This window comes from Gavialis gangeticus, unplaced genomic scaffold (assembly GCF_001723915.1).
Source record: "Gavialis gangeticus isolate Ggan-Ray unplaced genomic scaffold, GavGan_comp1, whole genome shotgun sequence".
Classification (NCBI taxonomy): Eukaryota; Metazoa; Chordata; order Crocodylia; family Gavialidae; genus Gavialis; species Gavialis gangeticus.
This window is the reverse complement of record NW_017729015.1, coordinates 6706285-6718349: the sequence shown is the minus strand read 5'-3', so window position 1 is coordinate 6718349 and position 12065 is coordinate 6706285. Positions and strand designations below refer to the sequence as shown.

At 44.4% G+C, this 12065-nt stretch overlaps 1 long non-coding RNA gene across 1 annotated transcript in view; it reads left to right on the top strand.

Annotated features, from left to right (window-relative positions):
• Window positions 1-269: 269 nt before the first annotated feature.
• Window positions 270-12065, top strand: part of LOC109294249 — a 12262-nt gene continuing 466 nt past the window's right edge. Inside the window, exons 1-2 of the long non-coding RNA XR_002096491.1 lie at window positions 270-280; window positions 7408-7411. This is a non-coding gene — a long non-coding RNA (uncharacterized LOC109294249). The remainder of the gene's footprint in view (window positions 281-7407; window positions 7412-12065) is intronic.

The window sequence follows — 12065 nt, the reverse complement described above, 5'->3', positions numbered from 1 at the left end:
TATTTTGTTTTAAGTCCTGTGACCATTTGGGGAGCAGGCAGAAGTTATGCTTTTCATGTGACTGGACCACTGAAAGCACTCTACAGCCATGCCGTGACACACATCCTTGGCTGCAGAGCTCTTCTAAAGTGGCCGACTACGCAAAAAATTAACCCTCTGCAAATGAAGTATCAGATGAAGGCACTCTATAGTGCCTGGGGGAAATTGTGTTCCCTAGGGTTAATTTATCATGTGTTTGGGGCTGGGATGATGCAGCCCAGCCCAGCCCACCCTCAGGGCTGTCAGCAGAAAGGGAGTGGGGAGGAGGGAGGTAGTAGTCAACAGTAGTGAGCTGCTGGCTGTGCTTTGCTGGGCCTGAGCTGAAGTGAGGGAGGATGTGGATCAGAGCCCCCCTGCCTCATGCTCCCTCGCCACATCCCCTCAGCTGGGGTACTGGGGGGAGCTGGGCTGGGTTTCAATCCATCTCCCCAGCTCCAGCTCAAGCTGGACAAGCTGGAAGCTCACGCAGGAGCTCACTCACAGCTGTACCTGCAGCTCTTTCCCTCCAGCTTCCTTGAAAAGGAGAGTAGGATGCTGTACATTAGTAACTTGGATGCTGTAGCAGGATGCTGTACTTTAGTGGCTACTCCTGGAATATTTGTTTTTTACATTAAGGGCACTAACAGACACAGATCCCCCTTCCCTTGCCCTTCCCCTCCCCCACTCTAACTCATGGCACTTGACATTAAGCGCCATGAGTTAAAGCACCACCCCTCCTCCTGACCCAACAGATGTTTTCTTGTTAGATTTTGGGGGAGGGAGAATCGAGCCTACCTTGCAGGCGAGCAGCAAGTTGGGGATCCACCTCTCTCCTCAGCCCTGCCCCTGCCCTCCCCCCCCAGCTGTAGGGCTATCAGCAAAAAGGGAGGGGAAATAGGGAGGAGAAAGCTGTGCATGCAGCCCTTCCCCTCCAGTCTCCTTGAAGAGGATTTCTGGAATGCAGCATGTGTTGGAGTCCTCAGACTCTGCAGAAGCACCTTCTTTCAACCCAGATCCATCTGCCCTGCTGTTGTCAGGAGCCAGGGGCTGAGGTCTGTTTTGCACTGTGAGTATGTCATTCCTTTGAGACTAGGTGACATTCTTGCTACCTGGGCAGAACCAAAGGAGTGACATGCTCACAGTGTGAAGCAACCAGCAGCCCCTGGCACCCGACAAAACCAAGGTAGGTGGAACTAGGCTGAAAGCAGGTGCCTCTACAGGCTCTGAGGACTTCAACACATGCTTCATTCCGGAAATCCTCTTCAAGAAGGCTGGAGCAGAAAGGCTGCATGCACAGTTTCCTCCTCCACATTCCCTTCCTGCAGATAGCTCTGCAGCTGGGAGGGGGGACCAGGGTGGGGATAGGGGGTCTCCTCCACTCACTGTTTGTCTGCAGGCAGGCCCAATCTCCCTGCCCCCTCAGAACAACAAGTGAGCATTTGTTGGGGGGGGCAGGGAGGGGAGGAAGTGTTCTAATTCATGGTTTTATGTCAATTGCAATGAGTTAGAGCAGGGAATGCATGTCTGTCAGCACCCTTAATGTAAATCACAAATATTCCCAGGAGCAGGAACAACATCTGATCACTTTTATGCTGCTCAGAGCAACCACTAAGCTACAGCATCATACTTTCCCTTATTCATTGGTGTACTGGGGGGAGGGCCCCAGGAATGAGACCCTTCAGGTGAAGTTTCTCTTCCCTCTCCCTTCCATGTGCATTATTTTCTATATCATCTAGAGATTATATTTAGATGCTTCCCAGAGGACCAGTGATGTATTTTATCCCAGTCAGTGTAGGAATGGACAAAATGGGCTATAGAGAGTGATAGTAATAATGTCCTACTAATGAGCTATAGCCCTTAGATGTTTTTAATTGAAGGTTTTCATGAAAGATAGCTGTATTAATGTAATGATAAGTTCAACACAGGAAAAAAGAGAGCTTCAATTTCCAATTTCCTTCATTGTAAATACTTCCATATAAAACAGAGAGGCCACAATCCTCCTCCTCTTTGAAGTCTGTAGCCAAATTCTCTCTGCTTTCAATGGCATCAAAAGCACAGCCATCAGGAAAACAACCACCAAAGAAGCATTGCCAAAGTCTCTCCAAATTACTAAACAGCCACAGATTGCTCTGAATCCTCTTCACATTGTTCAGTCTCAGATTCTTTTTATATCTCAGCAGAGCTCCACTTATGAAGAAAGGAGCCATTAAGATGCTTTGCTTTTCTAACTCCCCACAGACGCAAATAGGCATCACCACTTGTCTGAACAGGCTTCAAGAGCCTCGCTTATGTTTCATGAGAATCTTGGTAATTAGATAGTGTTGGTGCTGTTCATGAAGTGCTCAGCCCAGCTTCATGACCGCTTTCCTATCTTGTTCAGCAGCTTCCACTTGTTTTGCTCTCACACCAGTCAACAGTACTTATACAAAACAATGTAAGGTGAAAGCCTGGTCAATGGTGAAGCTACCACTGATTTAATCAGGACTGTGATTTCACTCACTCTCCACAGAGCTACAACCATACACATAGTCCTGATTCAAGAGTCTGATTGAGCAGCACTCTTTGCAGAACCCATGGGGGAAGGAAAGATATTTTTCTGCCACCTGTGTTTTTTCTCAGTATTTGGGTATTAGGAACTGGTTGAATCTTTACCACAAGCCAGAGCAGCCTCAATATTGTCTTAGTATTTACTACTTAGTGACAGCCCCTAAGAGATGATTGTGCCAGCTGAGCATGTTGGTTAGAACACAGCAGACCTCTGACTGTGCCAACTTTAGTAGGTTTACTCTGATATATCCCCTTTGCATGGGTACATTGGAACTTAGCAGCATTCAGTCATACTTCGACAAGTCATAGATTCATAGACTCATAGATGCTAGGGGCTGGAAGGGACCTTACAAGATCATCAGGTCCACCATCCAGCACATGGGCAGGAAAGACTGCTGGGGTCAGATGACCCCAGCAAGGTGGGTGTCAAGACACTTTTTGAAGATCACCAGAGTGAGTGACTAGCACCTCTGGGGGGAGCCTGGTCCAGATCCTTGGCACTCGACCTGTAAAGAAGTTTTTCCATATGGAAAGTCCTCAATGGAAGCAGCATAGCACAGTGTTATACTGTGTCTACAAAACCCAGAGATTTGTCAATGATACAGAAAATCCCAGCTGGTTATTTGAACCAGTTTAATATGTCCCTTGCTCTGCTAGAAGAATACAAAGGGGCTGGAATGGGAGCAAAACCCCTGTAAATCAATTATAAGCATATACTACCTTGTTTTTATTGTTGTAGATATTGAGTATGTTACCAAGGATAATTATTAACAATTATGTTATCTAAACCCACTGACATCATAGGAAATCCATCTCAAATGTTGTACTTCATCACCTGTTTTGGCTGGGGGGATACACTGTTACAAGGCCCATGAGTATTGTTTTTCAGTATACTGTCTAAGCTCTATTACCACATGTAATGGTGGACACATGGGATAAGCCTCAACAACTGGGATACAAAGTACTGGAGGAAATATCAATAAAAATTCCTGTTTGGATAAACAAAAATTTTAGATATGGGAGGTTTTTAATAATAAAACCTAGATCTTATGTTCATCAGGGGGCTTAGTATTATTTTCCTTATTTTACTGACAGGGAAACAAGGGCACCAAAAGTATCAATTACTTCTTCCACATTGCTCAACAGAATCAGTGGTAAAGTTAGCATATCTCCCAAGTCTCTGTCCAAGGTACTATCCATGAGGCTACATTAGCCATCCAAGGAAACACAAAGTCCAACCTAGACCATTACAAAGCCCTGTTTATGAAAGGCAACAAAAGCTTAAGAGCTAAGAAAGGAAATTAGAAAAATAAAAATGTCTTCTGCTACCTTGTTTTGTCTGCTGAACAATGGGATGTCAATGAAACAAGGTTGGTGCTGCAAAAAGTAGATCTAATTTGTGTTTTAAACAGTGAGGGAATGAGGTGTTTTACTCATTTAACCCAGCCTTTTCTGGGTCCTAGTTTTGATAGTGATGCCAACTAAAAGGAACATAATTTACCATCATGTTTGCCACACATAGTTACCCTGTCTCCTGTACCATGAGATCCACTGTGACACCACTGAGAGGTGACCTGAGCAGAACAGGACAGAAAGAAGACAGAGAAAAGTCATAGAAGTCATAACTCCACCCCTCCCCACTTTTCTGTATTTTTACTAAACAGTTAAAACATTTTAGGAGCAATTGTTTTGTGCTGAATAAGCAAGGTAAGGTCTCTGTTTGAAACCCTGAACATTGTTTAACTGTTAATACTGTGCTATGACAAGTTCATATTTACATAGTTGATGCTCTGGAACCATGTATTCCATCAGCATTAATATAAGACCTCCTAACAATTTGCACAGGTGCCAAAAACACCTCCCAATTGACTTCAATTAATGCAATTAACTTTAGGGATAGAAGGTTTAGAAATATCAGCCTGTTCTCTATGCTTTGGCTCTGTCTATAAAATTCAGATATTAATTCTTTCTTCAGAAAGGGGATTGAAGGAAACATTCATTCCCATTTGATGTGCACAGAGGGGTGTGCAGATGAAGGCAAAGTTAACCATTTAAAATTACTTCTGCCCTAGAATCACCCCAACAGTCCACCTAAGACCAGGGCCACTTTGTGCTGGGCGCTAGACAGAAATAGAGTCTGTTCTAAACAACTTGCACAGGAAGTATCATTTTATATGTGAGAAACTGAGATAGTCCTTCAGGGAATAACTCAAGGGATCCCACAGTAAGTTTAGAACCAAGTTCTTCCCATTCTTAGGCCAATATCTTGACCACTAATCTACCCGAAGAAGGCTGAGTAACTCAAAGAAGTGGGAATTATGAATGCTGATGGCATGCAGGAATTAAGGTGGATGGCTTGACTTACAAATCTTCACAGCTACCTCAGTGCTATTTTGACTGCACTTTACATCTATATATTGGCATTAAGGAAAGCCCTATGGTCTATAAAGGGCATACCTGCAACCTGTTGCAGTTACACATGAGAAGATAACTCTCCACTTGACTCCAGCAAAATAACATGAGCATTCACGAAGACCTTGTGGATATCTGGCTACTCATGGCCCAGAAAGTGTTCCTTTCTAAGGAACCATAGGAAACCCAAGCTTAATCAGTAGCATTTGCCAATATGTGAAGAAGACTTTCCTCTGAATCTTGCTTTCCTGTCCTAAATATTTTAAAGTACCAGTGTGACAGAGCACATTTATGAAGGGTGCCTAATGGTTGTCTGGGCTCCTGTGTGTTCCATTGTGTGTTCCCCGTAATGGCATTCATTAGTCTATCTGACATAAATACTGTTCTCAGGTTAATATGTTTAACTTAATGAGGCATTTATTTTCATCCTAAAAACTATTTAAGAAGGCATGTTTTCTTCCAATGACTTGAGCTGACGAAGAGATTAATAACAGGCTTGAACAAGCAGACCAAGAAAATGAATCTAACAAACTCTTCTGCCCAGGTTATGGGAGCTGCTTGAATTGATCCAAGCTAGGGCAATCATTTCTGACTGTGTGGAAAAAATAAAATACCTTTTCTTCATTTGCATATCTCCCTACTTTTTCTTTCTGGCTGTCTGTCCCCCCATGCCTCTCTGTCACCTCATAAAATATCTGAACTAAACAGAAATTTAACTTGCTCTAAGACAGCTTTGAATTCAGAGGGTTTCCACTGATATAAATTGTCCTAGCACTATGACGTGCAAGTCTTCCTTCAATAGAGCTAGGTGTATTTATACCAGAGACTAACTCAGGAGAAAAAGAAGACATGGAAATAATCCATTAAGCCATCTAGCTTGTTTTGTGTTGCTGCCAGTGCTGGTTTGCTTCTGGTCTCATCCCCGTTTTAAACACCTCAAAAGATATGGATGATGGCACATTCTTAGTAAAGTTGTTCCATCTAAAGCAGGGCTGCAGCCTCCCAGGCTGCGTGCTTCACAGACTGCACACCATGGGGGCTGCCCTCCTGGGGTGCCCTCCTGCTGTGCAGCCAACTGGCCCCCACCCTTGCTCCCAGCTGTACACGCAGCCTGGTTCCACCCTGACTGCATGTGCAGCCTGGGTTCTTTACCCCTAGCTATGTGCAAAGTGTAGGCAGCACCAACTCTTGCTTAGTCCCCCTTCCACTCTGCTTCCCTACCCCCAGGAGTGGGGCAAGAAGTAGAAACTGGAAAAAGAGGGGGAGACCAAAGCCTCAGGTCATGGTAGCAGCAGGAACAATGACAGGAGTGGTGGCTGTGTGGGAGACTGTGGGCCACATGTTAACCCCTCTTAGATAATGGACCACAGGCCACCAGTTGGACAGCCCTATTGTTAAAGGCTGGATGCCCAAATGCTGTAGCACCACTGACTCCAATGTGGATAAGATGCTCTACACATTCTCAGAAGCTGGCCCAGAGGAAGATTCATAGAACAAAGCATGACCATCACCATGTTATTTAGCTATCAAAGCTGGCTTCTGTTCAGTTATATCTTCCAATATTAACACCATGTGTCCCTGCTTCGTTTTACCTCTGATGCCCCTGTCTGCTTGTCTATGTTAATAAAAAACTCCCCGTTGTGCATAGCTATAACCCTGTAGCAGGGATCTGCCATCTGAGGGTGGCCACGATGCCCTCTGGTAACCCCTTGACTCCTGTTTCCCACTCCAGTGCCTTGGGGTACTTACTCTCCCTGCTTTCTTTCCTGCCATGCCTTGATGTAATTATTCTTAGGGTAAAAGGAAGGCTGCCCCCAGGATCCCAGAGTGAGCCTAGCCTAGCTCCACCTTGCCCCTGGGACACTCAGTTGTGGCCACCCTGTCCCTATTAGTGCCCCCGGGCACCAATTGCTTTATGAGCTGTTTGTGGCCTCCATCTGCCCTGGTAACCACACTCATGTCTTGAAGATGTTACTCTAGATCCACACACCAGTTTCTATTGGTTTCAGTCCTCTTGGCTTTAGGCTGCAGATTTCTCTCACTGTAGACTGCTAGATGAGGCCCACTTCCTCTGTCTTGGCTTCTAAGTCTTACTCCATTTCAGCCCTTGGCCCTTTCAGCTTAGGCTTGTCTCTACCTCACAGTTGGGACTCAGGCCCTGGTGCCTGCAGCTTGGGCCTGCCCTTGATAGGGCTCAGAATCTAGGGTGCCATGCAGGCACCCCTGTGTGGCCTCCTGTCCTCGCCTCCTGCCACCATCTAGTCCTTTGGTTTAAACTACAACACAAAGTATCAGCAGACTGCTCTTAAAGAAACCCAAAGCCCCCCCTAGGCTGTCATACTGCTGCAAAACCCCTCCCCATGCTTGCTGGCTCTCTCAGCCCCTGGGGTACCTGGCCTGCCCTGCAGCTTCTGCCTCTTACCAGCACAGGCTGGTAAGAGCTCTTCACGGAGTTCAGAGCAGCACTAGCCCCTGCAGCAGGAAGCCTGGCTTGTAGCCTCAGAGCCCTGCTTCCTTTCCAGGCAGGTGCTCTCCTAACCAGCCTCAGGCGTGTCCTCCCAAATTGATGGGCAGCTTACTGTGCCTAGGCTGCTGTTCCTCCCTTCCCTCTCACAGCTAACCAGTGTTCAGCTGCCTAGGGCCCTTTCTATTGCAGTTTTTCTCTTAAAATAACAACAGCCCCTGGCTCCCTGTTGCAAGCCCCACTCCCAGGATCTGCCCTCACTCATGCTGCCAAGTGCTGCAGGGGGCTTTAAAGCACAGTAGAAACTAAGTTGTTGTGTGCTTGCACAGTGCTCACCTTGACCCTAATTAAGGTTTGTAGGTTTGAGTATTATAATATCATAATAGCTAGTATTGAATTACTCAGATTCTACATAGAAATAGAAAGACATTTCTGGTTTTTTCCAGGTTGCTTCTATGTACATTCTGCGAATATCATGTTTATATCTCTCTAGGGTTAATTCCAGAAATTGCCTATAATGTCCTAGGACCACCTTTATGCTAAATATTCTGAGTCTGAAAGAGCTTCCTTTAGGACACACACTGGGAACTGACAAATGAATTTATGGATGAAGCACAGAAACTTAAAATAAGACTACACTTTGACTGCCACATCTCCTGCTGTTTTCCTTAGGAGGCCCAGATGTTCTCAAATTATTGCCAAGAATGAAAAGGAGGACCCAAAGCCAAAAGAGATCACAGAGGATCAGCTACAGATGAAGAGGAATGGGCAGAGATAACATAAGGGCTAACAAAACTCTCTCTTAAAATATTAATATACAGGTTTTTTCTCAGGTTCATTGCTCTATTAACAGTGTGAATTTCCTTCAGTGAAAACATCAGTTCATTTGGAAGTAATCGGGCATAGTGGAGCTGCTGTAAACTGTGGACCAATTGCAGCATGCCTTCCAAAAAAGTTTTGGGTAAAATGACTGAAATGAATGTAATTATCTGACTAACATACCAAACCTACAGTTCTTTAATTACCCTTTCTGTTCACTGTTTATAAATGACATTTAGTCCTATGACTAACACTGCACCATTTTATGAAACAGTGTATCTCATATCACTGTTATTAAGACAAATTCTGCTCCATTATCTGGTATGTCATTGTCCTCTATCTAGCAGGTCCCTTGCTGCCAAGAGCAGTCAGGGCGGCCAGCAGATGAGTTCAATGTTTGGACAAGTGGGCTCTATTTCCAACCCTGCTGTAGGATCGGGGCATGGAAGTGTGATAGTCACTTAATTTTATTATATCTTTGTTTCTCCATACATGAAAAAGAAATTAATATCAGACACTGCTATAAAGTGCTTTGAAATCTACAGATAAATCAACTGGCAGCTACTCTCACATGATGATATACCTTCTGATTTTTGCTCCTCCCAGTCTTCTACATTCAGAGATGTTCTCCTAAACTTCACCAAAAGGGATGAATCTTTAGCTAGGGTTGAAATCAAACAGATCCTTAAATCAGAATTGAGGTTAACACTGCAGGATGACTACAATTTTAAATTAAAAGTTGAGATTGTCCTCCCTGCCACCGCCCTGTCTACCCTCAATTTGAAGGCAGCCTTTGACTACCGGTATGGTGGTTCCAAAGAGGATAGAGCTGAGCTGTTCTCAGTGGTGGCAGATGACAGAACAAGGAGCAATGGTCTCAAGATGCAGCAAGGGAAGTTTAGGTTAGATACTAGGAAAAAAACTCTCTCACTAGGAGTGTGATGAAGCACTGGAATGGGTTACCTAGAGATGGTGGAATCTCCGTCTTTGGAGGTTTTTAAGTCCAAGCCTGACAAAACCCTGGCTGGAACGATCTACTGGGGGTGGCCCTGCTTTGAGCAGGGGGTTGGACTGCATGGCCTCCTGAGGTCCCGTCCAACCCTAATGTTCTATGAGTCTGTAAAAGCAGCATATTGAAAACTCAGTTGAAGACTTAGACCAGAGCTTTGCAGTGTTTTGAGTCTGTGAAATGTTTGCTCTGGAAACAGATTTTTCTACAGTTCAACAGGAAATTCCTTATTTGGCACTTGTACTTGTTAAACATATAATTGCTTCTGGAATGCTGTGGGCACTCCAAGCTGCTCTAGGCAGGCTGCCTCTTACCTCCTCAGAGCATTGTTCTACCCCATCCCATCCCCAGGTGCGGCCAATCTCTAATATTTCAGAGAGAAGTTGGGAAAAAGCAAATATGTAACCCAAAAAACATCTAGTCAACTGTACATCAGTTCCCTGAGCCCAGAGACATGTCTTCCTGAGGCCTTGAAATGTCACATTTCATAACAATTGTTGTCCTACTGAACAACCAAAGGTGTTATGAGTGTATTGAGAGCAATGTAGCACAGCCTGTTCTTCTCAAACCCCATAAAAGATAGTGGAGCAAGGTGTTCTGATTTTAATATTCCTAGGCCAGAAAATGGCCATTACAACCATACAGTCCCTCCACTTCCAAAATTCACAGGCTGAAGAATTTCTCCCAGAACACGGATGAAAATATACCTGTAGCCCTAAATATATTTAGGGCCATCACTTCTAAATGTGGCCCTAGGTATTCAGATGACCTCAGTGCCCCTGTCTGCTGCTGTGAAAGTTGTTTCTCTTCATAATTTACTTTGTGCAATTTCCAATCAACAAAAGCCCTCTGAGTGCTAGATATTCTTTTTATTAGCATTACCTGCCATTGCTAATTAGATTTATGAAGGTTTGTTTCTTCTTGGTGATCCTTAAATATCAAGGTTCCATCTCTTTTGGTCCCAAGGCATCTAAGAGGGAACATGTTAGTCAACAGGATGCAATCTGGTGAATTTGAATGCATTTCAAATACTGTAGTGCAGCCAGAAATCCATCTGTCAAGCGAGTGTCTTGGCTCACTATTCAAACTGCATTTTCCAAAAAATATGAGAAATTTAAGACATGGTGTTGATTTTTCAAAGCAAGGATAAAATAAAGCTTCCCCCAATTTCTTGATATATTGCTGGAATTTTTTACCATATTAAAAAAGGAATCAATAAAGCACAAGAAAAAAACATAAATACTATTTTGGCCAGTATATGAATGGAAATGATTTTAACTAGACATAGTTCAGTAGAAGAAAAACCATTTTGACAAACAGTAAGGCTGCCTATACACATGCTCGAGGGTGGTGGTAGATGGTAGGGTGGTGTTTTATTTAGAGTAGTTCCCAGAGAGCCACTCTAATTTAAATGCCTTACCATCATGTGTATTAAGCCCCCACAGGTTTAAAAATGGTTGTGGGGTGCTTTATTTAAACCATATTAGATGAGGTTGAGATAAAGTGCCCCAATGGCCATTTTTAAATCCACAGCAGCTTATACATTTGAAGATAAGGCCATGCACAGCATTCTAATTAAAACACAAACCAGCATGTGTATAGGCAGCCTAACTTTCTGTCCTTTCCTGGTGTCTTCTGCCTCAAGAACTCAATGTATTTCACAGGTGTTTGTGAACTTACACCCAGAGTGCCTATGAGAGTTGCGTATGTGTCTTTAATTTAGCACTGGAAGAGATGGAAGTAAAGTCACATGACATGGCCTGCCTAACAAAAAAAAAAATCTACAAATAAAATCTGGAGGCCTGCTGCTGATCCCTTGCTAAAGTAAATTTGGAAGAACTCTGTTGAAGTCCCTTGCGGCTTCACCAGTGTAGAACTGCTGTACAGCAGCAGTGTATGGATGCATCTGGGAGTTCAGGGTAAGGCATGAGCAATGATTTCTGGTTGCTGCCACCATCATAATTGTGAATATGTAGCTGCCAGCAGTAGCAGCTGTTTTTTGTACCCGCCTTCCTCCTTCCCAAGTCAGTGCCTGGGAAGTTTGCACCTAGTTATGCCACTGCTGTATGGTGAGATCCAAGTTAGGTCCAGTGCCACCTTATTAGTAACACTTGTTTCTCAGATACCAGGTTTGGCTCCTCCCTCAAGCAAATCAGGATCCACCCCAAAATCTTGTGAAGTTCCATAATAAACAGATAAACTTTTCTGCTTGCTTTTGTGTTCATACCTTAATGTTCTTGGCTAGGTGTGGCCAAAAAAATCTTACTGAAGTGGTAGGCTCTGGGAATTTCAATTTTCCAGTTGGATTCTGAAGATGCAAGGTGTTTGGATTATTTCGATAAGCTTTCAAAGTGTGACATTTTTAGCTAATTCTTAGCCAAACAAAATCCAAATTCAAAGTATTTTGTGGTTGGCTGGCTCAATGTTAATTTGTACACTTTGTTTGGTAAGATAGGGCCAGCTCTGCTTCCACCTTCAACTCCCACTGGCTGCATCTACATGCAATGTTGGCTGTGTGGCGGGCCAGTAGGGGGCGCTCCTACGTTGAGCCACCCACCTCCCTGCGCTCGACCACCTTCCAGGCTCCGAGTGCCTCCCTAGGGGTGCCTCACGTCCGGCCAACCCCCTTCCTGGAGCACACTTGCTAGCCTGGGGGTAACATAGCTGCCACCACCCCGAGAAGGGACTCTCTCTCAGCCCTGTGTCCTTGGAGAAACACAGACCTAAAGTCCTACGGGTACTCGACCCAGTACAGGCACTTGGGGCACTTCCCCAAGTCGGGGGCAAAAAGGAAAG